The sequence below is a fragment of the Drosophila albomicans genome, chromosome 2L (genome assembly GCF_009650485.2).
Source record: "Drosophila albomicans strain 15112-1751.03 chromosome 2L, ASM965048v2, whole genome shotgun sequence".
Taxonomy (NCBI): domain Eukaryota; kingdom Metazoa; phylum Arthropoda; class Insecta; order Diptera; family Drosophilidae; genus Drosophila; species Drosophila albomicans.
The window spans coordinates 29,315,374-29,340,471 of record NC_047628.2 but is presented as its reverse complement, the minus strand read 5'-3'; the positions used below and the strand labels follow the sequence as shown (position 1 = coordinate 29,340,471).

Sequence of the window (25,098 nt, the reverse complement as noted above, 5' to 3'; positions counted from 1 at the left end):
AAATATTTGTTAGTTGGGAAAATCGAATGAATTTATGGATTTTTGCAACAGCATCAGCAAAGGAACTCAACGTAGTTTGGCTGATCAAATTACGAGCAAAACATTTTATTGCATTTTTATGACAATTTTTCACATGAATTGACAGGGAAAAATGCGCTTCAACTTCAGATTCAGCTTCAGCTTCAGGCGGGGCGACAAAGTCCGCATAGAAATGAAAATTGAAATAGAAATAAAATCAGAATCGAAATGGAGTTTGGAAGCTGAGCATAACATAAAAATGAATGAATGTCCCTAACAAGCAATAAAAATCAGAGAAATATGTGTGTGACAACAACAGGATGAATACATGACAACCGAAGGCATCCTTACAAGGGAGGGGGAGAGAAAGGGAACGGGGACAGCTGAAAAGTCAGCAGGCGTGGAAAGGGAACATTCAGCAGCGGCATCAATTGCATTTTCTCTAGCAGTTGCCACCCACAAAAAAAACATTCCGCTTCCGGTTGCAAATGTTCTTGCAGCAGTTACCGTTGCGCCTGCGTCTGTGGCATGCCACAAGGCATTGTTCCACTTCCCCGCCCCGCCCCGCCCACTTCATTAAAAGCTATTACGAGCTAAACAAAGCGTTAATATTTCCTTAGCTTAGTTCTCAGCTCGCTTATTTCTCTTTTCCACACCAAAAACTGTTCATTAAATGCAAATTTATGTCACCCACCCAACCTCAACCCCCTTCCCTCTCCCCTCTCCTCTTTTCCTTCCTCCCCCCTCTCTGCCTTAACTCATTTGGCATGCGCGGCGCATTGCGCGTGTTTTAAAGTTTTGCCGCCGAGTTCAGAGTGGAAAATGTTTACTAATGAAAGAAAAACAATTACAACAACAGCTAAGAGGGGCGTGTTGACAGTCGGGAAAAGGAGTGAAAGAAGATATATGACCTGCTTCGCTGCACTTAATCACAGCCCCAACCAACCAACCAACCAACAAACCAAACGGCAAACGGACGGAGACAGGCGGCAAGTGTTTCACTTAGAATGCGCCGAAAAAATACGAATGAATTTCATAGAACTCAAGAAAAGTCGAAGGGGGAAATACTCTCTCTCAAAGAAAGTATCTAAAATGAATTATTATTATTAAGCAAATACTTTCAATATTTCAAAGAACGTATATTAAATGAATTATTATTATTAAGCGAATGCTTAAACTATTCTTATCTTAAATACCTTTGAAAAAAAGTTCCAAATATGAATTATTATTATTATTATTAAGGAAATACTTTGAAAACCCAATTATTATCTTAAATATCTTACAAAGAAAGTATCTAAAATGAATAATTATTATTATTAAGCAAATACTTTCAATCTTTCAAAGAAAGTATCAAAAATGAATTATTATTTTTATCTTTAAAAACTTTCATTATTCATTTCATTATTCATTATTAATATTGTTAAGGAAATACTTTGAAAAATCGATTATTAACTTAAAAATCTTTCAAAGAAAGTATCTAAAATGTTTAACAATTATTATTATCTAAAATGTTTAACAATTATTATTATCAAGAAAATACTTAGAAAAATCGATTCTTGAATTTTGGTTTCATAGAAAGCATTGAAATTTGGTTTTATATTTATTTTATTTATCATTACAGTTTATTCCTTTTATAAAAGTATTAAAAATGTATTCGATTCTTTTCTTTTTTCCTTTCAGTTTTTGCTGAAAGTTGGATTATAAAATGTGAAATAACTTTGATATATAACTATTGAAATAATTGCAAAAGAAAGGTAAGTTCTTTCTTTCTTTCTTCTTTTAATATCTATTCTAAATACTGGAAGATCTTAAAAATGTGGCACATACAAGTTAGTTGAGAACTAGATTAAAATTGCTAAAACTCTTTGTTAATTGAACAGACTAAAGTATTTAACGTGACAGTAATTTGTTATAGATTATAATTTTAATTTATTTTTATTGTTCTCTACAAATTCAATGACAAATTCAAGCGACTCTCAGCCATGAAGTAAGAGCCTGAGACTTGAGTTGGGTTTTTTGTTGTGCAAGGTTCTGTTGGGGTTTCTGTTTCGGTGTTTTTTGAGTTTGGGTTTCTCGCTTGACTTTTTGGATATCCGCTGTGTGGTTACGTGGGAAAAACACTTGTCGCAGCCTGAGAAAGAGAAGCAGAGGCAGAAGCAGATGAAGCAGCTCTGCAGATTTTGATAGAGAATCAAGTTCTCTTTTCAGTCTTTCTCTGTGTAGTTTTCAGTTCTCAGTTCTCAGTTGTCGCTGCTCCCCGGGCGCTAATTAGTGAGTCAAGTGAGTTTTCCCAGTGAGAAATTACAGGAAATGTCCAGGCAGGCAGGCAGACAACAAATCAAGTCCCAAAGGACAAAGGCGACACACACGCAGAGAAAGAGACAGACAGAGAGAAAGAGAGAGAGAGAGCTAATGGGTCAGCTTTGAGTTTTTGAGTTTCAGTGGAAACTGGAGCACAAAACTGATAATATCGCCTAGCACACATAGCAAGGACATAGAAAGGACTCGCACCGACTGCAGTGCGATGCACTTTTCGATAAGCTAAAAACACAAACTGGACAAAGGAAAAAGGAGAGCGAAATAGGGGCACATGTAAAAGGATATGCCAGCGACAAAAGTCACAATCAGACCGAGAAAAGTAGAGAAAGGGAGAGGGAGAGAGGTCGCCGGGGTGTCCTGCCCTGGTCTAGGTCGTAATTAATAGCATAATTGTAGCCGCAGGATATATGTGAACAATTTATACGAAAAGTACGTGAAAATGACGCCAGTTACACTTAGAGCTAAATCCTCGAGTCAATAACCGAGCGTGAGCGTCATTTATGATGAATGATGATGGCAGGACATTCAGAGAGAGAGTTGAGAAAGTCGACTTGCGGAAGTGAAGGAACTGAAGGAAGCAATAAAAGAAGCAAAAGGGCGGATTAAAGAAAGAAAAGAGGCTAAGCTGGAAATGGGAAATGGGGTGGCATTATCCTTAAGAACAGGAACAAGATGCAACACTGCAGAGGGAGAAAAAAAGGGGAAAGAAGTCGCGACGCGCACCGCGTGAATTGTCATTAAAATTAGTTGCAAGTCTTTGACGCGGCATTCAGATTTCAATTCGGATTCAGATTCGGTTTTCAACGATTTCGATTCGCATTCGCGTGAAAGTTTTTCTCATTTCCGCTAGCGGAAAAACTTGTCCCTGCCCATTTCCCTATTGTGTCTGTGTCTGTCGAAGGACTTGTCTTCAAGGGTTGCAAAACGGGTTTCTCATGAAAATGCAACACGTTCCACACTCCTAGAAAACGCTTCTTGAGATGATGTCAGCCAGGTACAGGCAACGCTTTTCCGCTTTCCTCGCTTTCCTTTCGCCCGCTCGTAAATTAGCCACAAATTTGCCGTAAAAGTTGAAGCTGTCAAGGCTTTTCTCCTATTTTATTGGTTGGCTATTTGCATAATTTTCATTTCCCTTTTTTTTGGGTTAAAATTACACAATTTTCGTGGCGATTTTCCAACATCTTTTATTGATAACCCCAAGAAAGAAGAAGGAACTTGTTTCTGCTGCTGACAAGCTGTAAAATTTATAGCGTCACAGCTTCTTAGTTGATCGATCGAAGGAAAGTGGCCGCATTTACTCGTAAAGTGAAAGTGAGACCAGAAGGAGGAGTTTTCCCCTTTGGGCAGCTGCTCTGTGGTCAGTGAAAAACATGGGAAAAACAATCAGCAACTGATGCTTATTGCCGCCAGGCAGATTAGCTGAAAATGTGATTTAGTTCTTCTTCATCTTCATCTTCTTTTGCCCTGCAACCTTTTCTCAACTCAAGCAAGAACTGGGTGAGAGGTGAAAGTGTTGGATGAATGCATGTAGATCAGGTTAGTCAATGAGAAAAGAACTTGTGATGCGATGCCAGATTAGAATACTCTAACAGATTGACTAAGCAGCTGAGTTAAGGAAACCCCAAACGAATGGGGAAGGGAAGATGTCAGCAGTGTGTGAGGGAGCGAGTGAAAGGATGAACAGACGAAGATCAACAGAGTCAAAGACGATTTGAATATTCAACACAATAAATAAGCATGCTAAGTAGCTGTGAAAAAAGCAAAAGAAAGACACAAGTGTGAGAGAAAGAGAAGAACAAAGGAATGCTGAAGAACCAGCGATAGATAAAAACATAGAAGATGTTGAGGTTGAAGATGTGAGTTAAGATTCTTGAGAGGGATTCTTGAGTAGAGAGTTGGAAAGTGCGAAAACTTTTAATTAAATTAATAACAAACCACAAACTAAAAGATGAGAGTGAAATTCTAGGGAAGATCTCAGCTTTAAGATAGCAAACTATTTTTGTGCTAGAATTCAGCTGAGAATATTATTCTTTATAGGAAATTTCCTAGGAGTAAGGAGAGATCTCAGCTTAAGGAAAGTTAACTATTTTGTTAGTAGAAGTCCGATAAGAAAATGATTTACTAAAGGAAATTCCCTATGAGGAATTGTCTTTTAAAGGCTCGAATTGAGCTTAGAAAATGATTCAGTAAAGGAAATTTACAAGCTTAAAGAAAGCAAACTAGATTTGTAAGCTGTGATATGATTCTTGAAAGGAAATATTCTGGGATGAGATGCACATATTACTATTACTAAGACAAAGATCTCAGCTTAAGGAAGGCAGCTAATTTTGTAGAAAGTGATTCTCTTAAGGAAATTTCCCAGGAGACGCACTCATTACTTTCAAAGACAAACTATTTTATTACTAGAAGAAACTATGTTATTACTGCCGCTAAGAAAATGGTTCACTGAAGGAAATTTTCTAGGAGTAGCAGTATTTTTGTAACATAATTCAGTTGGGAAAATGAAATTTAAAGGAAATTTCACTCATTACTTTTAAAGGCAAAGGAATGGAAACTATTTTATTTTTAGAATTACTTTTAATTGTATGCCATCAACTCACTTGTAAAATATGTATTTTATGAGCTTACAATGAAGTCAACTTGTTTAGCCCTAGAACACGTGAAAGTCGTGTGATAAATAACGCCTGAAACGAGTCTATCAAGAGCTGTCGACTGTCGACTATCGACTGTCGACTGTTCACTCTTAACCCATTTCGCGGTCTACTTAGCGTCCACTCAGTGTGATCCATTAACCATTATCCAATTGACAAAGAGCTCGAGGCGCACGATCCAGATCATCTTTGTGTGGATAATTATGCAAATAGCAACAAGTCAACAATCCATTTCGCTCTTCTCTCTATCTCCCTCTCTTTCTTCTCGTTGCTTTTGGCTTATATAACTGCCAGCAGCGTCATTAACAACTACAAGCGATTTCCCCCCTTGGTGTTCTCTTCCGTGCTAAGTGTTCATTTCCCCCTTTGAGCAACTTCAATTTGACACGCAATTGAGTTCAGCGCAACCTGTTGACTGCTTCCCCCCTTTCTCACCCTCTTCCTCTTCTTCCTTTGACTTGGATTGAAAGTTCTCCTTGGCAAATGCAGCATGAAAATGGCTTCGAGTGTTGATATTTTTATGCTATATAGTATAAAAATAGCCCAGCCAGGCTTTTTAGTTGTGGCAGCCACTTTGCATATTAATGCAGCGCAGTCGGACACTCAATTGATGTGCCACAAACACGCGCCACATGCCACGTGCCTCCCCAAAAACAAAAAAAGGCGCGCTTTTCTCTCTCTCTCAAGGTGTTGCTAGCAGATACATTTCATGGCGGGGCAAAAGTCACTAATTATCAAGAGAACTTTGCCAGTCTCTTTCTCTTTCGCTTCGCTTCGACAAAGTTCTCCAAATAAGTTGCGTGGGTGAGAAGTTGAACGCAAGGTCGAAAATACAGCAAGTGCTGCAATCAGCTTGGCTCAATCAGCAAACGTTGTTGCCCAAGGCAACCACAACTGGTTAATTTGCAATTATATGGCCAAAGCAGAAAATAAGAGATGTGGGACGCAGCTTTGTGGGCTTTTTCGATGATGTGATGCCAAGAGATACAAAGCAATCCAAAGCGATGCAAAGCGATGCGAAGTGAACGATTCGCAACGCATTTCCTCAAAACATTTGACAGCTTGACAATATTGACATATTGAGCGATGGAAGTGGAGTCAAGACTCGCACAATTGATGGATCACCAGGTAGTTAAGTGTAGTAAGCTGTGCTGTGTTAGTAGGTTAAATGCCAACGTGTATTATTATTACAGCTGTCCGATTACCGCACTCTGAGTGACTGCAAAAGACGCGCGCGTTTTCGGAGCGTTTTCGGAGCGTTTTCGCAGCGATTTGCGCGCGTTTTGTGTGCAAAGTGCAGCAAATTGTTTTGTTTACTCTGCACAAATTTACACTCTGTGATGAGTTTATCTCTTACAATTTGCTTTCAACCTTTTTTATTGCTTTATCATCTAATTTAACTAATTTCATTTTGACTTAGTTGATTCACACATAAATATATAAATAAATGAATAGATGGTTTGTGAGTCACAGACTACTAAATGCATAGCTTTTGCTGTGTTACTCTCCTCTCGGTTTTTTATGACCTTCTCATTTCATATGTTGCTTTTCTATCTCAATTGTTTTTAATGTCACATTGAATAATGTTCTGATTAGTTCATAAGGTTCAATCTTCATAGATTTCTATACCTTTTGATCAAATCTTTTGCTGTCTGAAATTATCTTCCCACATGATCAATTCACAATTATTTGTATTGCATAAAAACGTTGTTGTTGAGTTTGCAACCATCTTTATTTTTGTTGAATATTTATATTTTGTTGACCTGACTCAAATTAACTTCCCAAATGCTCAAATTATTTGTATTATATCACAATTTTTGTTAATTATTATAAGTATTCAAAACTATAATTGCTTATATAAAACTCTAATCTTTATATTTGAATACAATCTATTAAAAAATATATGATTTAATTGCGAATAATAGTTTGTATTGATATATAAAGCATGAATAAGTAAAACTTATATATTGTAAAGTTAGGATAGTTATGTATCGAGAGTTATTCGAAGTCAAAAATCCAACAATTTTTTACTTAAATACTTTAAATGTGGGAAACTATTTGTTAATCTAGCTTTAAATATATGACGACTAGACAAAATAGGTAACACATATAGATGCTAGGTTAAAGGCTTGTAGGAAGTCATAAGGTAAATTGAATGCCACTTTTATAAAGAAGTTATTCAGTAAGCAAATTAGTTATTGAAATTTGATAAACTATTTGTTGGTCAATATAAATATATGAAAAATGGACCAAATGGGAATATCTAGCTAGGTTAAAGTGTTGTAGGATGTTATAACATATATTTAGTTATTGCAATGTTGTAAACTGTTTTATGATTTGCTATAATTAACATTTCTACTTCGTTCTTAGTACCATGGTGGAAAGTATTGAATTATAGTAAACTATTTTAGGAACATTTCCAATTCATTCTTGCTAACTTCTTTCTGATTAATCGTGAATAGTTGCACATATGCTAGGCTGCTTCCTTCTCAGTTCTTTTTTTATTGCATGACTGTTGATCATTCCCCCGTTGATTACCATTCTCCCCCTCACTTCCTCTCTTTCTGCTCATCAGCAGTTGCGCTGCGGGCCAAACAAATAAAAAATATGTTTTTTTTTTGTGAACCACGCGATTTGAAACGCCAGCTGACCCAGCGTAGGCGTTGAACTCTGGCTGAGAGAGAGACTGAGAGACTTTAGCGATCTCATGTGGGTTTGGCCAACAACAAATGTGATTTATGGTGCGCAGATCGATCGATTGGCGATATGCAACTGTGAATGCGACTGCGGCTTAACGCCTAACGGTTCTCTGTAGAATGATTGCCGCAAAATTGATAAGCAATGAGAGAACTTCTTGTTGACTTTGCTGATTTGCAAAAAACTACAAAAAATGCCAATCGAGGGTTGCATTGCTAGGCGAGAGAGGGGTTAAAAAAAGGGTTAGGCATATCGCCTTACAGCATTTTTTGGCGACAACCGACAAAAAAAAAGGAGAGAAATGTCCTGCTACCGTTGCATGTACAAATAGAAATAAACAGCTGTTTGTTTGAGCAAACAACAACTGCAACATCATCATCATCATCATCATCAACAGTGTCTTGGGCTCTATTCATTAATCATAAATTTAATTAACAATCTATGCTTAAGGAGAATGACAAACGTTGACAAAGACTTTGCTAAGGCGTTGCCCACAAAATAGGAAAAGCGGGAAAAGGGAAAGACGGAAAAGGGTTTTCAAGGAAAAAGAAAATTAGCCTACAGCTCCGATTGCAGAGAGAAAAAGATAATGGAACTCTTTGATAAACCATAAACTCATTTGCAAATTTTTGTCATTTGCGGTTTTGTTTGCAGTGCCACACAAAGGGGCATGCAACCGGGACAACGGGATGCACACAACATAGTAAAATGTGCAAAAAGGCAACAAAGCAAAATCGCAAACAAAACAAACAATAAACAACAACAACAACAACAGTGTGTGACATTTTTTGCCTGCAACTGCGAAAAATTTGCATATTTGATGCGCAAGAGGGAGGATGGGGAGGGGAGGGGGAAATGCGTGGCACGTTGTTCAAGTGCGTGGCACAAATTGAATTGCATTTAATTAATGCGAATTATGCGAAGCTAATCAAAGCAAAAGAAATTTGCATAATTTTCGCATATGTCACGGAAAACAAACACAACATCAATATTTATTATTAAACGACACTTTTGATATATGATCAATGACTGGGGAATATGATATATAGTGTAGATACGTACAGCAGGTTCTTCATGTAGCGTTTGCGAGCGACCAATGTGTAGGATTCCTTGTGTGTATGCGTTAGATATTTCATTTTGTTTTCAAAATTTTCCCACACAGGTAAAATTATCCCGAACAAATCAAAAAGAGAGAAAGATAGATACACTTCTTAGCTCTCCTTTGGCAGGTATTTTTTTTTTTTCTGATTTCTGTTTTACACTTTTTGTCTGTTCTGTTTGTTTTGCCTCAAGATCGTTCGTTGAGGGATCTTCGATTCGTTTTGCTTAACAGGTAGTTAGGAACTTGCACTTTCAGAAAGCATTTTGTATTGCACTTTTTGTAGTTGGAAGTAAATGCTAACTAAATCTTACAGTTACACAACGTTCTACAGTTCTACACTACGATGTTAAGAATATGTTTCGCGATTTCGTTTCGATAAAGTTCGCTTAAGTAAAAACCCAATTTAACGGAGCCCCGCGTATGTACAACCTAACGACACGACGAATGTGTTTCAACTGAAGTCGCGTTTGGAGTCGGACCAACTCCGCAGGCTCGGCTAGCTCACAACGAACCCAGTCGAGTCGAACCGAGGCGAGTTTCAACCCCGGAACTACGCTGTAGATCGCAACGAACAAGTTCGACGCGTAGGCTCAGCACAGCGCTGCGATCAAACATGTTCGCTTTGAACTTGTAGTCGCTGCGCGTTCGCCTGGCCTTTTTTGAGTCTCTCTATCAAGCCATTATATGGCATTATACCGACACCGGCCGGCTACCGGATATGAGCGTGCTGCCACACAAAAGGCCTGACTGACTGACTGCCTCTGCTTCTGTGCTTCTTCTGCCAGCTCCGGCTTTGTTTTTGGGGTGGCCAGAACAATGGAATTGAGCGCTGTATAGAGGCCTCTATGTCCACAATACGCAGCATACTAATTTCAACCGGACTTTTGGGCATGCAAAACATGACAAACAATGGTCAGAGAGCTCACTCTGCTGTTCTAAAGGAGTCATTAACACCTGAACTGTCAGCCCAGTGGTCCGACAGATCAGATATCTGATATCAGTGTTGAAATTGAAGGGCTGAAGCAGCCTCAAGTCAATCAAAAAGTGCGAGAAATGTGCGGAAAATGAACTCACAAGCAACCCTCGACTTTTGGTAACAAAAACTTGCAGTGCTTAAAGAGTTTTGCAGTTATTTATTGGCAGAATTATACTACACAAAGATGGCTTAAATCATTATGATGTCTATGATAAATAGGAAAGAACTGCTTTAGAAATTTTCAGTAATTTATTGGTAGTATTATTTTTGTTACTTTGTTAAATTTCTAAATGTGATTTCAACAAAGTAAATGGTCGAGGTATAAATAGAATAATTTTAGACTACAGTTGATAGGGAAAGCCAAGAAAAGTTCTGCAGATAACTGACTGAGGAATGCTCTAAGTTATCTCTTATCATATCAAGTAACTTTGTAATGAAATATCATCATATGACATCATATCACATTATCTCTTATCAATATTATCTCTTATGATACCAAGTAACTTTTTAATGAAATACTTGTCCGTAGATACCAAAAAACAAACTTGTAAAATTCTGCAGTTTAGATTATTGATTTCATAAATAAATTATTTAGGAGAAGTCAAGAAAATAAGTGAGGTAAGGAAAGGAAGTTCCTTTCCAAAAAGCAACCTGAACTCCGCTCCCAATTAATCTCAATCGGAGAAAAGTGGAGAAAAACCTTTTTCATTGACTGCAATTTGTCAGCGATGAGAAACAAGGGAATTTCCTTTCCCCTATCTGTATAATTTTTCTCGTTGATCTCAAGAGAGAACTAATCGTAATCATAGCCTAAGCACAATGCAATTCTTGAATCATTAAAATTCAATTTCAGCAAGTTGAAAAATAAAAAACCTCAACATCATTTCCACTTCCACTTTGACTTTGACTTGTACTTGGACTTCCTCTGATTTTTGTTTTGTTTGGTTTTTTGATTAGGTCACGAATAATAATCTTAACTCAATCTGCAGTCGGTCTTATTAGACGTGTTTACGTTTAGTTTGTAGTTTGTTCTTCAGCGTTTTGTTATTGTCTCTCTCTCTCTGACTGCATTTTTAGCCATGAAACACATAACTTTCTACCTATTGTCTTTGTGTTTTTAGTTACCTTAGCTAACTAGGCGAGAGTTGAGAAGCGAGACTCTGAAATATGCCCAGCGGGGTTTCTTGGGCCTGTTTCTGTTTCTATTTCTATCTGGCACTTCTCTCTATCTCTCACTCTCTCATTCTGTTCTCTGAGGTTTGTTTTTTTCGTAGACGTTCCGCTAGTCAAGTTAACGCTCAACACCTCATAATTCTATTGTCTTTCGACCCGAGAATGTGAGTAAGTGTGTGTGTGCATACATAATAATGATAATCAGGCACTTCTGGGCAACTCTTGGGTCGCTTCCCGACTCGTTAACTTCACTTTCGTCGACTCTCGCAGCACCTTCTTCTCCAACTTCTCCATCACCTTCTTTGGCTACTTTTACACGTTTTTATACCCGATACCCATAGGGTAGAAGGGTATTATAACTTTGTGCCGGCAGGAAATGTATGTAACAGGTAGAAGGAGGCATCTCCGACCCTATAAAGTATATATATTCTCGATCAGCGTCAACAGCCGAGACGATCTAGCCATGTCCGTCTGTCCGTCTGTGTGTCTGTCTGTCTGTCCGTCTGTCCGTATGAAACACTGGATCTCAGAGACTTTAAGAGATAGAGCTCTAATTTTTTCGACAGCATTTGTTATGTTTGTACGCAGATCAAGTTTGTTTCAAATGTTTGCCACGTCGGTATATTTTTAGTATTTTTGCAGTATATTTGGTATATTTTGAGAATAATACCGCAAAATATATTGCTTTTATTCAAAATGGTTAGCGGGTATCTCACAGTCGAGCACACTCGACTTTAGCTTTCTTACTTGTTTCTAGTTGCTTGGAGGAAATTATGCAAATTAGTTGCGCTTCTGTTTATGTGTCTTCGTCGTCGCCCAGTTCTCCGAATACCCTTTATGAGGCATATAGTTTAGTCATAAAGCGACTTAACTACCGAGTTCACCCCAAGGAAAAGCACGAAGACACCAAGGAACTCTAAGAAGTTAAATCTTTTGCGGTTCAAAGATCTATTTGAACTGCTTCTCTTTAGATTTTAGTAAAGGGTTTCTTTTTTATTTTTCCCTTTTTTTTAGGGTTTTATGATTTTATAATTTGCAGTTCATTTCAAGTGGCAAGCGCAGCTCTCTCTCACCTCTCATCTCTCTCATCCCTCACTGTTCCAATTCCGATTGCATCTACTTCAGGTGTCAAAGGCGTCTGCGCACGCGCTTCACCCCTCAAGGGAGGTTTGCACCCTCAGATCACCCTCCGTTCATCACCCTGAACTACCCTGAGCACTCACAGCTTTTTTTTTTTGGGTTTGAATTTATAATTTTTTATGTTGGTTTTTTTTCCATTTACATTTTTTTTTTTTTTTTTGGATTTACTTGCTCAATTGGCAGCGTTTGATTTGATAATTTCAGAGAGGGGGAAAGACTTTAAAATCATATAAAATTAACATAATTTTATGAATTGACAGCAACAAACCATAGAGAATGCGACAAATAAACTATAAATTTGTTCGACTCTCGTTGCATATTAATATGCAACATAAAGTAGGAGGCAACAACACAACCGACTATTAATGAGAGGAGAGCGGGGAAATTTATGAAATGCTCTGCCACTTTTAGACAATCAATGATCCCTTTAGATCGCTTCGAAATTTATTGAAAATTATTTATTTTATAAATGGAAAGTTTAGTATATTTTTGATGAAGAAAATTTAAACAAAAAGTTATTAAAATTTTATGAATTTCAGAGGTGGAAGAGTGACAGCAAGATTTCTATTTATTGGGTGCTGACCCAAAGATATCGATGACTAGATAAACTTTGAAGAAGAATATTAAGATTAAAAATTATTGAAATTATGAATTATAGATTGTAAAGTTGGAGTAAGATTTCTGTTTAATCATACCAAAAGAATCTATTAAAAAAAGAAACAATGATAAAATAACGCTCAGAAATATTATGAAAAATGATTTATGTATGGAAAGTAGAGTTGATTTTTGGAGAAGAAAATTTTGAGGAAAAATTATTAAAATTTTATGAATTTTAGAGGTGGAAAAGTGACAAAAATATTTCTATTTCATTACATTATCTATTTATTAAATAAGCGTTGAAGAAGAATATTAAGATTATAAAATTAAAATTATGGATTATAGATGATAAAGGGAACAAGATTTCTATTCAATCATAATTTAAAAAATGGATTTCTTTATCAGGCAATACATTATGATAAAATATCGTTTAGTTATGAAAAATGATTTATTTTATAGATGTAAAGTAGAGTACATTTTGGTAGGAGGAAATTCTGAAAAGTTATTAATATTTTATGATTTTTAGAGGTAGAAAAAAGAGAGCAAGATTTCTGTAACAAAAGTATTGATTTCTTTGTTAGACAATCCATGATGTTCAACGATTTTAATGTTTAAAAATAATATTCAGATTCTAAATTATTCAAATTATGAATTGTAAAATATAAGAAAGTTTCTGTTCAGTTTATTTTAAACATTATTGATATGAGACTTTAAAAATTTAATATCAAGTGAAATGTTTTCGAGTTATCTCTTTAAAACAAAGTAAATTAAGAATGATTTGAGTTGGTAAAATATTCAATACAAATGTGACCTCAACTCCTTGATTTGTCTGTCTGCCTTGGCTCCACTTTGGATGCCGCACATTATTGGCTTGACCCTGACATTGATACAAAGCGTTCACCTCTCATTGGACACCCAATCTCAGCCCCCCTCAGCCCCCTTTCAACCCTTTTGACAACCCCCCAATCAAAGGGGGAGCACAAAATCCATTTCACAAATTTTGTCGAGCTAATTCGTTTCAATGAAAATTTCCGCAATTACAAAAAGCAAAAAAAAAAGAAAAAATGAAATGTTAGAATTACATTTTGTGCACACACTAAATAAAACATTTTATCGCCGCCAACGAGGAGGGGAAAGGGGGCAGCCAGAAGGGGGGAGGGAAGGCAGAGAGAATGGGGCCAGGCTGCCAGTCAAGCTGACGCCGTAAAAGTACATTAACCCAGGCCTCGCACTGTGCTCTGCAGATTGCTTCGTTGTAAGGCCAACCCTAGTACCCTCTCTCTCTCCCCTCTCTCTCTCCCCTCTCTCTCTCCCCTCTCTTGCCCCTCACCTTCCTCTGCTCTTCACTCTTTACGCTGGCTGCGCCTCATTCAGACAGATTCCCAGCTGGCCACCCACAAGAGGCAGAGCAGCGACACCCTTTGGACACATTTCAAGCTCTCTCTTTCACACACACACTCTCTCTCTCTCTCTCGCTCGGTCGTTGTGTGGGCCTCTGTTACGCTTGTTAATTTACGCCAAAGCTTGCAAAACATTCACATTCGCATTTAGATTCACAGGCTATAAATGTGCAGGAAGTGGCTGGGTGGGAGGAAAGAGGAATGGAGGGGGGGAGAAGGGGTTGAGTTGGGTCGCAACATCACTTAATGAACTGCAAACACACACAAACACACACACACACCTATTCACATGTGAGCTTTTAAATGTTTAATTGCATTTATGAATGTGGCTCACATGAATTTCGCTCAGTGTACGAATGTATTCATATTCATATTCAGGGCCTAGACGAACCTCCCAAAGGGAGAAGGGTATGAGGGAGAAAAGCTTCGTTGCCGCATTGCCGCATTTTTCGCAATGTTTCCGTTTTGAATTCACTTTTCATTTGCAAAAAAATACAGCAGAGTAAAAAAATAGAAGCAAAACTCCCACCCGACGCCTAAATCCTGCGTCAACTGTCTCGCTAGCGTCTCGGCTAGGCCACCGTCCACCCCCTCCCCCCTCTCTCTCTCTTTCTCTCTCTAGCTGTCTCGCTCGCTCAGTTGGTTGCACGTTAATGCAGCCCCTAGTCACAGTTGCCTTCTAGGCACACATAATTAAAACGTCATCGCAGTCGCAGTCGCAATCGCTGTAGTCAGCACTTTTTATACTCTAATCCGGGTGCAATTTGCTGCAAGGGCATCGCGGATGGATCTCAGGAATCCATTAAATACCAGATACTTGTGCAAACTAGCATCTCATTTGCGAAGGTATATGCATAGATGAAGAGCAGCAAAGAAATCGCTTATGCGTTGTCTAAAGGGTTTAATTTTGTTATGTATTATCTGTTTAAGTTAATGAACATTTTTTTAAAACAATTATAGATGAGGAACATCGTTTAGGGGTAAGTCTCTAAAACTATAATTTTAAGAAAGTTATTGTTGAGGAATATCGTCTAGGGACAGGACTATCGTTCTCCAAATCTATTCCTACTATATTACATTGAGGGTTAAACCTATTTATGTATTATCTGTTGAAATTAATGCATATCATTTAAATTAAATTAATGATGAGGAGCATCGTTTACGGGACTTTCTCCCAATCCGTTCCTAATAGGTTACTTTAAGGTTTAAACTTAGTTGTGCATCATCTGTTTCAATTAATGAACATCATTTTAAAGCAATTATTGATGAGAAATCTATCCTTAATCGATTTCCTTAAATTCCCCAAGCTATTTGTGATGCAAAGTTAAACGAAAATAGAGAAAGGTTTCTTTATTAAGAGAAGTATTTCTAGTTCAGGTTCGGAGAATACTTGTTTGTCTTAGAATTATATTATAATAAGGAATTTATTGATGATTACCGATTAAGGAGTTTGCTTACCTAGTTTTAAATAAAATAGTTTCATTCAAGAAAGTTTAGTTAAAAAAGAATTGTGATCAGCTATTTTTTAGAGAATCTCATCTTCGACTTTTCTTCAATTCTCGCGGCACCTTTGCGACTTTGGCGACTTCAGGCTGGCTGAAGCTGAAGCTGAGGCTGAGGCACTTGAACAGGTTTTAATGCAACTCGCAGCGAGCTCTTGACTGCCATCCGCACTCCTCCCATCTCCAAAGCCTCCTCTCTTCTCCTCTGCTCTCCTTTGCTTTGCCATCTAATGCTGTCAAGGTCTATACAAATATAATTTCCTCATTTAATGCTGCAAATGCAATTTAAGCAGATTCGTCGGAGGCAAATCATAGGCAGCCTCAACATGATTTCTCGCAGTGTAGACGACAACTCAAAAAGAGAGAGAGAGGGACAGACAGGAGGAAGGAGAAACACTGCGAGGCTTTTTTATGCTGTTGTTAGCTTAACAATTCAGAACTCGGGAAAACTCGGAGAACTCTGCTTAAAGTCTGGCAATGAAAATGCAAAAAGTAGAAAAGTAGAAAAGTGGAAAAGTGGCAAATGGGCGACTTTAAAGCGAACGTTTGACAAACTAATTTGAGGCTCATTTGTTGCCCATTGAGAGCGGGTAATTAAATGTCGAAGGACAAAACAGGTTTAAAGGGCAACACACTCGATGAATCTATCTCGATTCTCGATATTGACAAAAAACAACAACGGACGGAGTAAAAAAATGTAAAACTAATAAATGTAGAGCGTATGGAACGGGACAAGAGCCTCACGACCCTTTTGCCTGATGCTCGCTGCTCTGAGGGGTTAATGTCAGAGCTCAACAAGAGGGAGAGAGAGAGAGAGAGAGGCAGAAAAGTTGAGAAAGTTGCCGACTCACATGCGGCTGGTCCCAAAGCAAATAGCAGACAGACAGACTGTGAAGCTCAGGCAAGGATTGAGCATTGAGGATTGAGGATTGAGGCCTGAGCCCAGGCAGACAGTGCAATGTCCCGACGCTGCATTGTGCACAGCGAGTCCTTACAAGTACACAGCGAGAGAGAGAGAGAGAGCGAGACAAGACAGAGAGACATCATTTCATCAAAGTTGACAAACTCATCGTCGTCGTCTGCTGATGGGACTTAGTAGTCGTTAACCGAGCACGAGCACGAGCTCGACATTGACACATCATTTCCTCCCTATCTCTATGACATTCCTTCTTCCATTCCCCATTCCCCACTCCCCTCTTACCACTTTCCTTTTCCCATTAACATTTGCAGTCTCTTTCTCTCTCTCTCTCTGTGTGTGCTTTCTCGGCATGCAAATTTACTGCCACACGCCTCAAATGCCAATTGGAAGGTTCTGTTAACTCTTTTTGCGCTCTCCGCACTCCCCCTCATCCATCTCCCTGCTCACACCTAGAGTGGCGAGCCTTGGTCAGCTCATCACATTATATACCCTGTAAACTTTAAGCTGTGTGATGAGTGAGGCGGACAGCTGAGTTAATTTTTTAGTTCCTTAGTGCCTAACAAATTGTCTACATTTAATTTCCCTATTTCTTTATTTCCAGGATGTTTGAAACATGTTCTTCGCCTACTTTGCAAACTGTTAAGCAGTAAATATAATTTACAAGAATAACAAAGTGAGTATGTCTCAAGTCATATTAATATTATGAAATTTCATAGTTAAATCACGAGTTGAGGCTCATACAATCAGAATATATTCCACAAATTGCGAGCAACTTTAATGTATAACCTCTTATCTCATAGTTCTCTTATCTCATAGTTTTCTTATATTATAATTCTTGAATTAAATAATTAAATCATAAATTTAGGCTCGGACAATAAGAAATTTTTTTAAAAATTACGAGGAACTTCAATCCAAAGCCAATTATAGAGTACCTTATAGTTATCTTATATTATTATCATTGAATTTCATAGTTAAATTACAAATTTGGGCTCATAAAATCACAATTTTTAAGCCACCTTCCTCTCAACTTCAATGCAAAAGCTCTTTATAGGGTAACTTTTAGTTGGTCTTACCAACTTGTCTTGTCCAGTTTTGTCTATTTGCTTGTCAACTTGTTCCGAGTTAATTTTTTTCAATTAAACAAGATCCTGTCTGGTGCCGCATCCTTGGCAAATGACATTTCGTCTCTGGTCAGCAGCACCTCATCCCCCTCCCCCCACTCTTCCCCCACACACACTGCTTCTATATGCAAATTGTATTCCTAAAAAGTTTCGCACAGCAAGAGAAACTTTTAAGCTGCAGCCCGTTTTAAGCAGAAATGAATGCCTAAAGACAGCACAAAACTTGAAGAGCTGAAAAAGTCGAAATATCAGCTCTCACAGTATTGCGGAATTCTCAAGTTTTGCGATTGGTTCGAGGCGAACAAGAAAACTAATAATTAAATTATGTTTTAAGTTGAAGAGCAAATTAAAGTAGGATTATCACTGAGAAATAATTGAAGAAAATAGCTGAAGTGTATTCAATAGTTATTTAAATATTTAAGGCAAAAGAATTTTATATATTCCCAATACCATTAAATGTAGTGCAAGTCGAAGAAGAAGTCTATTAGGAAGCAAATAATAAAGAGTAAGTCTATTAGGAAGTAAATTGAAAAGCATATTAAAGAAGAATGAAAGAAAATATCATTCTGCAATAATTGAAGAAATTCCTAAAGTGCATTTATTAGTTATTTAAATATTTGACACGTGTGCGTTCCATATAGAGTTTCAAATGGAGCTAATTAGGACAGTTTTAAGGAGACCTTTTGGTCTCCTTTTCCTTCTCCTTCTCCCACTTCTTTCTCTCGTTCTGCGTGTCCCTGTCTAATGAGCCGTGTCAGTTCGGCGCTTTCTAGGTGTGTGTGTGCACGGCATGTGTTAACACGGCAACAACAACAACAGCAACAACAACAACAACAACACTCTTCACATGTCACAAAATGTGTTTTTAATTTGCCAAAGCGAGAAGAGGAAGAGAGCGAGCCGTCGCTTTGGTCAGGTGTAAAAATGTTAAAAGGTTCGCAGTGCCAAATGATGATGATTGAAATATGCACACTGTGACCACACACGAACACAAACACACACACGCACACATTCAAACGCCTGTCTGTCTCTCATTCTCTCTCCCACTCGCCCGCTCTCTCGCTCTCGTTGTCCTTTGCTGAATTATAATTACGCGTCGCTTGGCTCGTTAGCGCAAAAGTTGACAACCAAATTGCAATAATTGAACTCCGCACAAAATGCGAGTGTGCTCAGCAGCGAGATACCCTACAGTCAACAAACTGTCTTTTTATTACATCAAATGTCTTACAAGTTAAGCGACCCCTTACAACTGCTGCACAGGGTGTAAATGTACTAAATATATATATTAATTAATTTCAATTTCGTTTCTGTAACACGACCTGATCCACACGACCATCAATTAGTTGGCGCATCGAGGCGCAGTTTTATGACCGCAGCATTTAATATGCCAAGCCACATTCTGGAAGCCCCATTATATTTGTCACCTTTGCTGATTTTTATGGCACGTTGTCGTTAACAGACAGAGAGATCAGCGTCTTGGGTGGTCTTTGGTCCTTTGTTTAGCTCGCACACCTTGCGCTTCGCTTTTTTGTGTGCCATTAACGGCCTCTGGTCACATCTAATTAATAATAGTCACCATTTACGTTGCGAGGCCACTTTCCAAGCTCTCATATTGCTATCTCACTCTGACGCCTTGCAAAATCAAATTATCACGCCATTCGATCTTCCAGCAGTTAATGGCACTCGCAAAATGGAATTATGCAAAGCAGCAACAACGCACAAGTGCAGCTAACGTTTAAGAGAGCGTAACTTCAAGAGAGCAGCAAAGCCATGAGAGCGCATACGCTGCGAAAGGGCTTTGCCGAAAATGACTCGCATAAGCTCAACTCAGTTGATCTACGCTAATTGATTGAAACGTCATGTGCTCGTCAATTTGTGCGCGTTGTATTTTGCAATTAATTAACCATTTATGTGCCGAAAAGTGATTATCGTGTGTGCAAATAAAGAGTGCAAGTGCGTGTGTGTGTAATTTGTTGCTTTAATTCGGTAAAATGAGACGCGCGGGAGTGAAAAAAGTGCAGGCACTTGCATGTGTGTGCGTGTGCCTTTGCATTGTGGAGAGCTGAAATGGATCGCCTGAAGCAGTGAGCGCAAAAGAGACAAGGCATGTACGATGAAGACGTGCAAAATATTGGTGCTGCTCTGCAGCTGCCCTTGCTCTGCTTTTGCTTGGGTTGTTCTGCAGTCCGCAGCTGCTGCGCTGCTTTTACTCTGCCTCTGCCTCGGCGCTGCTGCTGTTAATGTTTCTATTCTGCTGCTGTTATTCCTTTGCCTTGGCTCTGCTGCGTCTCACTCGCTGCTCTGCTACTCCACGGCTGTTGTCTGGTGAGTGACGTCTGTTATGTTTTTACTTATTTATGTTAAGAGTGGCTCTGTAATTGTCACTGTAAATATGAATGCAGATTGAAAGCTTCTATGTTTATTTGATCTTTATGTTTTTGAGACCCACGCGAGCTTTTCGAGCCTGTTGACACTCAACCAATTAATGTTACTTGTTTTGGCCTACGCAATATCTCAGCTCTCTTGTTGTTGTTGTTGTTGTTTTTCTTTTCGTCTTAACTTCGCACTTTGTGCGCCTAAAAATAGACTGAAAATTTATGCGTTTATTGAAATCTTTTGCTGACACTGACAGCCAACAAAATGGCTGCCAAAGCAAGCAGCACCTGTGGCTATGGCAAAAAGCTTCAGCTATCCAGCTGAGTCTATTGTCCACCTCCTGTGGCCTGAGGCCATTCTCCCTGTCTCTCTCTCTTTGTTTCTCTCTTTCACTCTGCAGGTTTTTGGTAATTTCTCATTCGTGATTACAGTTTCTGGCGTCGACGTCGCAATAACAGGCAAATTGTTGTCAGGCTGGACACAAGAGAGGGCGTTTGCGGGGGCGTGGCAGCTGCCGGCAAATGGGCAGCCAGTTTAATTAAACTTTAATTTATTTCATTGCAATATTTATAGGCTGCTGGGCATTTTAATTTATCCGCCTAACCGATTTTCATCATCGCAAACATAATAGAAAAGAATTTTGATAGCGCAATTTAATTGTGATTTTTCTGTGCCACATTTTTCACAGCCACCACATGTCTTTAATTAGTTCAAAATTCGTTTTGCATCACATTTTATTGCGTTGCCACAGAGCATTATTTTGTCCATACAGTATAGTGACAATAATAACATAAAATGTTTTGCAATTAACTGCAATGTGTCACTGAAATTGATTAAAATTTAATTGAATAAACATGTGATGCAAATAAACATTTAAAATAACTGTTTTGCTTTTAATTGTTCATTCAAAACAACAATTCTTAAACACTTTCAATAATGCCAAAAGTGCACTTAACTTTAATGCATTTAAAAGCGATCAATTTGAATTTTGCTATTAAATACAATAAGTAATGATGTATTGTTGCATTATTGACTTTAAATTGCTTCTGAATTTATTGGATACAAATCCAATTTAAATTTGCATTTTTATAATCTCAAAAATGCACTTAACTGCAATGCATTTAGAAGTGATCAATTTGTGTTTGACGATTAAATACAATATTTTAGATATGTTTTGATGTATTGTTGCATTTATCGACTTTAAATTGCTTCTAAATTTATTGGATACAAATCCAATTTAAATTTGCATTTTATAATCCCAAAAATGCACTTAACTGCAATGCATTTAGAAGTGATCAATTTGTGTTTGACGATTAAATACAATATTTTAGATATGTTATGATGTATGGTAGCATTTATCGACTTTAAATTGCTTCTAAATTTATTGGATATAAATCCAATTTAAATTTGCATTTTTTGTTTAAATGCGATAAATATGTGTGTTGGTATTTTATTCCATTTGATGCTCATATTTGCTCGCAATTCACTCTCGGGTCTCATTTCTCACATGTCGCAGCAGAGAATTTCTCACACTGTGACAGAGACTGATGCAATCTTTCGACTTTTACGTGCTCTGGGGGCTTCCTACATGAGTTGTCGCTGCACAGTCAAGGCACAATATATGACCGACCATTCAAAGGTTCACTTGCAGCGATAAATATTGCAATTCTCTGAGCCGCAACTTGCAATTGCCTTGCCTTCTTATCAATGCCTGCGACAGCGACGAGGCAAGTTTCTCACGATGACGACAACAACGAGGCGCAGGACAAAAGTCGTTGCCACATTGCCTTCATTTTGGTTCCCTACAAAAGTTTTATTTATGCGAAATGCCCAGACTCGACTCTGCATATGAAATGCCTTAGTTGAGGAGCTGTGAAAGGTGGGCGTTGAGAGTTTTGTCACCACAAGCATGCCACACGTTGCCAGCTCCACTTTCCGATTGTGCCGCAGGAACACATTTATCAATAAGTGGAGTTTGCAGATGCAACTAGAACTCGAGTTGGAGTTGCCATCAGATGCTGCCGACGGCGGTGGCAAACAAAGTTTGCAGTTTGCTCTGTTCAGCTTTGAGCTTTCAGTTTTCTCTGTTCAGTTTTCAGTTGAGTTCAGTTCAGTTTATGGAGCAGTTCCCACAATGTGGCGTTATCTGCCACTTGCTGGGCGGTTTCATGTTTCGCTTTGCCATTGTCGTTGTCGTTGCTGTTGAGGCTGTCAACAGCATGAATAATATTGAAAGCGACAAAATGCAACGACACTTTGTGAACGGAAATGTTGATGGAATATCAAACACCTCTTAAGTTGAATGACCCTTCGAAACTGTTTTCCAGACTGCTTATTAAAATTTAAGAATTTAATAAACATTTTACTGCATTCGCTACTCAACAGTGAAAATACCCTTTTATATCACCCCACTTAGGGTATATTGACTGCGAAATATATTCGATACAATAAAAAATTCATCGCGTTACGGAAGCTGTCACATTGATTTGAAATTGAGAAACTTGTTAGGTGTTTTCCCCGGAAGGAACTCATAGCGAGCATATCAAATGCAAATTGAAGCTTAATATTTAAAAGGCAATCTTACTTACAAGCACAATCCGCAAATAAATATATGAGAGAAAACACTCTGCTTACCTGTAAAGATAAAAGACAAAATGCAAATATTTAGTAAAACAAATTCCAGTTAAATTTACTAATCCATAAACAATGAAGAGGGATTCTCTGATAGATGTTAATTAAGTATGCAAACAAAACGATGCGATGCCAAAAAAATGTCATTTATGGTTGGTTAAACAAACACAAATTTGATATGTGAAACAAGTTGAATGTTGTTGCCATTTTATTGCTCTTGTTGTTGTTGTTGTTTGGGGGAATGTCACAAAGTTAAGTAAATCAAATTAAATGCATATTGTATACAAAAGCCGAAGCGATAAAACCATTTACAAAACTTTGTGGATAATTTAACGATGCCTTTTCAATCGATGTTGTTGTCGATGCTCATAATGACCATAATCATCATAATGATGATGAGACCAATTTGCAATATTCTCTGTATGTATGTCTGTCTGTCTGTTTGTAGCTCTAGGGAAGTCCAAATGAAATTATTCTCAATGTGTTTTCCACACAACGTCAGAATAAACGAAATGAACATTTCTGCCGTCTGTTCTGAAGTACTTGAAAAGTGCAAATCCAGAGGGAAATCAGCACAATGAATCGCCAGACGATACGGAATCGGAATCGAGCATTGAACACTTGAGCAGCTGAATGTCAGTTTTCATTTGTCCCAAACTTGGATAAATCAAGCCACATTGACACTAGTTCCCAATCGCATTTGCTAAATCGTGATGGAAGTTGACAGAGGAGGGAACTGAGATCAGAATTGAAAGTCGATATACAATAAAATACGGGCACTCTTAGGGTAATAGGGTAATATAACTTTGTGTGTTATAGTATTTGGTAGATTTTAGTATTTCATTGGTATATTAATTTAGAACAGAATTGAAGGTCTACGATAAATTACCACGGTTAACGGTAATTTATTGTAGACCTTCAATTCGGATCTTAATTAATATACCAATGAAATACTAACATATACCAAATACTATAAGACACAATGTTATATGTATTATGTAATATGGTAGTATAACTTGTAAAATTGTGTCTTATATCTTATAAATTCGGTATACAGAAGAAGGAACTGAGATCAGAACTGAAAGTCGAAAATATAGCCTTTAGTATATTTCGTATTTTTTGGTATATTAATTTGGTATATTTTTAGTATATGGTTTAATTGAAAATTAATAGCGGATATCTCACAGTCAAGCATTCTTGACTGCAGCTTTTTTAATTGTTCTTAAAGTAAAACTTTCCATTCTATAATATCTACAATTTATTTGTTGGTATATATTTTCCATTACTTTTCCTTTAATGAAATCAAAGAGTTTTTTTCGCTTAGTTCTTGTATGTGAGTTTTCTTTGGCTGACTGCCAACTTTTTAAGCAAACAATAATTATGGTTTTTGACGCAATTTTAAATTGCAAATAAATCCATTCGCAGAATTTATTCTAACAAATTATTGCCATTGGCAACAGTTGAAAGTTTATATTTTTCGGTTATTATAACTCAGTTTGTTTGACACTTTCAACTGATGAAATGATAGGGTTATTTTCCGCTGCGTAGTTATGTGAATTTTACGTGGTTGGTGGCCAACTTTTTTCGGTTGGTCATGGATAATGCGAGCAACTGTAATAACTTTTTATGCAATTTTAATTTGCAAATAAATATTAAATGCGAGCAGGCGAAGAGACCACAAAACGCACTACAAAACGGCGAGTAGAAAATGTAATTTAACTAATTTCATTCAATATAAATTATAAAGGTAAACAGCAGCAGCAACAACAATGACCAACAACAACAATAATAACAACAACAACAATTAGTCAGCCAGCCACAAAAACCTTATAAGCGTGTAATTTAATTTAATGCAGCCAAAAACAACGAATAAACAACAACAAAAAACCGAAGCGAGCGCGTGAATAAATGTAGAAAATGCTGCCGAGTTGCAACACATCAGCAGCAGCAACAACAACATCGACGACAACAACAACAAAACAATTTGGCTTTTAATGCGTTGCAATCGCCAAATCGCCGGAGCATTCAACGGCTGCCAAATGGCCAAAAGTAACAACAGACGGGGCGTGGCACTTGGGAGGGGGTGGGAAATGTAGCTTATATCACAACACAATTTGTTGCTGTGGCTAATAAAGTTGTTTTGCTGCAACAACAACAACAGCAACCGGGGCAACAACAACAACTAAATTTGTTGCCAAAATCAACGTAAAACTAAAGCAAACAATGAGCGGAGAAGAAAGAGCGCAAGAAAAAGCGCAGATAAACATTGCTCAATGCGCAGTGGAAGATAAAGAGGAAGCACGAAGAAAAGAAACGAAACAAAAAAGTCAAATTAATAGGCGTCTTAGCTGAAATTGTTGTTGTTCCTCTTGTTGTTGTTATTGTCTTGGCCAACAATCGGAAGTGCAAAATTAAAAGCCAGACGAAAACGAAGACACGAAAACCCAGCACAACAAACAAAGTCTGACTGCGGATG

At 37.8% G+C, this 25,098-nt stretch overlaps 1 protein-coding gene and 1 long non-coding RNA gene across 5 annotated transcripts in view; one reads left to right on the top strand and one right to left on the bottom strand.

The window, feature by feature from the left end:
- Positions 1-25,098, top strand: part of LOC117565909 (uncharacterized) — a 69,298-nt gene that overhangs the window by 13,124 nt on the left and 31,076 nt on the right. For all 3 annotated transcript variants that reach the window (XR_004571946.2, XR_007954579.1, XR_004571945.2), the window contains exons 2-3: positions 1,699-1,772; positions 17,096-17,167. This is a non-coding gene — a long non-coding RNA (uncharacterized LOC117565909). The remainder of the gene's footprint in view (positions 1-1,698; positions 1,773-17,095; positions 17,168-25,098) is intronic.
- LOC117565903 (rap1 GTPase-activating protein 1) overlaps positions 1-25,098 on the bottom strand; it is a 104,135-nt gene that overhangs the window by 48,485 nt on the left and 30,552 nt on the right. The gene's annotated exons all lie outside the window — the stretch shown is intronic.